Here is a 3,186-nt window from a genome sequence, read left to right as displayed (position 1 = left end):
AAATTATTTAATTATTTATTTTTTGGCTTCGGCCCCCCAGTTGTCTGAGGGACAGCAACCTGGCCCCCGACTCAAAAGGGTTGCCTACCCCTGCTGTAGGCTATATTTCAGAGGAAGGCAATGGCAAACCACCTCTGAGTACTCCTTCCCTAAGAAAATCCTATGATATTTATGGAGTTGCCATAAGTTGTCAATAGTAAAAAAAAATAATAATTAAAATTTCCCTACTTTGACATATCTATATTTTCTATGGCGGGATACAAACCGCCGCTTTGCGGCGCTCCCCCGCCAGTGCCATTTGCTCCGTGCGGGAGCCGCAGCAGCCAAACCGCGCGGCTCCCGTGCGGAACAAAAAAGAAGCTCCATTTCGGAGCTTCTTTTTGCGGCGCCTCTATGACGTCACGAGGCGCCGCTGGCGCCTCGCAACATCATAGGCGCCACGACACGTCTGGACGCTATGCGTCCAGTACGTAAAGATGGCGGCGCCCATGTGGAAGGGGCGCCGCCATCTTGTACGTATTGTATACATATTAGGGTTAGGGGGGTGCGGAAGCACCGCCCCTTCCTAACCCTAGTACGTATACAATACGTACTATATGGCGGTTTGTATCCCACCTATATGTATGCATGAACATATCCTGAAGAAAATATAGAGGTATATTAAACCGCCAGATAAAATATGGGATTACATCAATGCCCAATCACAATGGTCAGTGACTGGCTTTGAACAACCCATTCTCCCTTCAACAAGCCCACCTGGCAGGCTTGTTAGGATAAAATAGGATATTCTGACATGGGAGCTTATCACTTGGCATTTTAAATCAGCTCCAGCCTCCCGAGCCACAGTCGGGACACGGGGTGGAGGCAAGGATTATCACACACTAAATGACAGCTGAATTGCCAGTTGCCATCAGCCTGAGTTCCAGCCGGGTCCAAGCCATGCTCCACCAGCACTTTGTAGAAGTCAGAAAGCTTTCCAACTTCTAAAAAGTGCCGGCAGAGCGTGGCTTGGATCTGGGCTGATGGTGGCTGGCAATTCGGCAGCGATTTAGTGTGCAATAATCCCCACCACCATCCCGCATCCTGGCTGCAGCCCAGGAGGCTGGAGCCGATTTAAAATGCAAGCGATAAGCTCCACAAGCCAACCTGTGTCTGGTCATACAGTATTTGCCCATTTTAATGCTAGAATAAAGTAACTGCACTATTGCATTACAGATTTTCAGATACCACCATTATCACTCTGCTTACATCCTAGCAATGCTGCTCCTGCTGTCTCTATGGAGAATATCAGACGGGAGGGACAAAGGATGGGAGTGAAGCAGATTGCTCCTGTCCTTATCCCGTCCTTATTATGCTTATCTGGCCATTATCCCATCACTGAAGTGGAATGGTCCTGTCACTTTTGAATAATGGAAACTTCCTTTAATGAAAAATGACAGAACAATTCCGCTTCACTGGTGGGATAATGACCAGATAAGTGTATCATCTAATAATCTTTGTGTGATCATGCGATAAGGACGGGAAAAGGACATCCTTTCCCCCATGTGATTATCTCCACTGTGTGCGTGAACAGACATGTATGTTGGATCTTGCCTGCCTTTGCTCCAGCCTCAGTCAAATAGCCACACATGCATGATGCAAGCATATCATATTCAACCCAAATTCTTTCTTTCATTCCATAGCACTGCTTGTGTTGCATCTGAGATATTATGACCCAAACAGAACTGCATTGAATTACTGTATATATTTAGGCATTCCAGTACTGGAAAGCTGCTTTCCACTAGGGAGGAAGATATTCCACAAGGAGGAATTTGACATCTTAGTTTGCAACATCTAAAAAAGAACTTTCATGACTTAAGGTCAGACAAACATGTATCATCAACAAGATTCCAATCCCAGGATCCCCAAGGCTGCAGCTCCCTAATCCCCACTGTTCATACTAGCTGAGGGATTCTGGGAGATGGAGTAAAAATAAAACATCCATGCTCTGACTTCCACGTCTGTTCATTCTAACAAAGCGATCCCTCTAGCCTCCTCCCAATTTCACTTGCTATTGCTTGCAGGGAAGGGAATACATTCAGCACATTCACTTCACATAATATCCTCTTAAAGTAAATGTTCCAGAAAAGATGTATGGGGAAACATAGGTCAGTAGAAGTCAAGAAAGCCTCATAACCTGTCGTGTGGACTTAGGAGTGTGTGAAATAGGTGGATGTGTGTGAAATAGGATAAAAGAATTAATACTGAAAAGTTGTCCCTGTCAGGACGGGTTGACAAGCAGGCATTAGTACATCCAGTCCACTGGAAGAGACTTAAGAGCAACACTGGCAGATGGGAAAGGAGAAGATAGTGAGACAGTGACTGGGTCAGAAAGAAGGAGCAGTCCTAAAGCTCCCCATGAACTGTTTTGAACTGTTCTCCTGAGATGAATACTGTACTTTATTTTATTGATGAGCTTTTAAATTGCTTTTAATTCTATTGTGTCTAACTACAGTATTATGATCGAACTATAATTTAACATGAGGATGTTTTGTGTATTTATCTATACCTTGCTTTAGTCAATCTTGTGATCTGCCTTGAGTCTCAGCTTTTGCAGTGGGGGTGGGGGGTGGGAGGGAAGGGGAATCAAACAAACAAATTGGGAAACATTTTTCTAACAGACTACTGGTCTAAGGAGGCATTTAGGCTTTCACTTAAAGTATACTACATTCTAAAGAATATAAGGCACACATTTCCCCCAAAGAGGATTTACTCTGTCTGCTTAAAAACAATTCTGAGGTTGCAAGAGAATGTCATCTTTCTTTCTTCTTCTTCTTCTTCTTCTTTTTTTTATGGTTTGCATGTATGGGAGATGGCAAGGCATCTATAAAACTTCCAAGTCAGTTGTTGTCATCCTCACTTTTCACAGAATGATGCTTTTACTTATTCCCTCTTCCTTTGTTCTGGAGACTCAGAATATCAGCTCACTACTGCTCAGTTGTGTTTGGCTTTAGGACGTTGTTATATTCATTTTTCTGAATATCAGCTTTCCAGGCTCATCCCTTCAACTGCCACCCTCTCCATCTTAAACAAAAAAAATCTTGTGCCATACTAGTACAGTGAACCTGCGCCATATGTGGGCTCATTATGGGTGGCTTTCAGCTTACGCTGAAACTGCCTGGCAATGAAAATAATGGTGCGTGCACC

Source organism: Sceloporus undulatus, chromosome 4, assembly GCF_019175285.1.
Source record: "Sceloporus undulatus isolate JIND9_A2432 ecotype Alabama chromosome 4, SceUnd_v1.1, whole genome shotgun sequence".
NCBI classification, from domain to species: Eukaryota; Metazoa; Chordata; class Lepidosauria; order Squamata; family Phrynosomatidae; genus Sceloporus; species Sceloporus undulatus.
The sequence above is the reverse complement of the archived record's forward strand: the minus strand, read 5'-3'. Positions refer to the sequence as shown.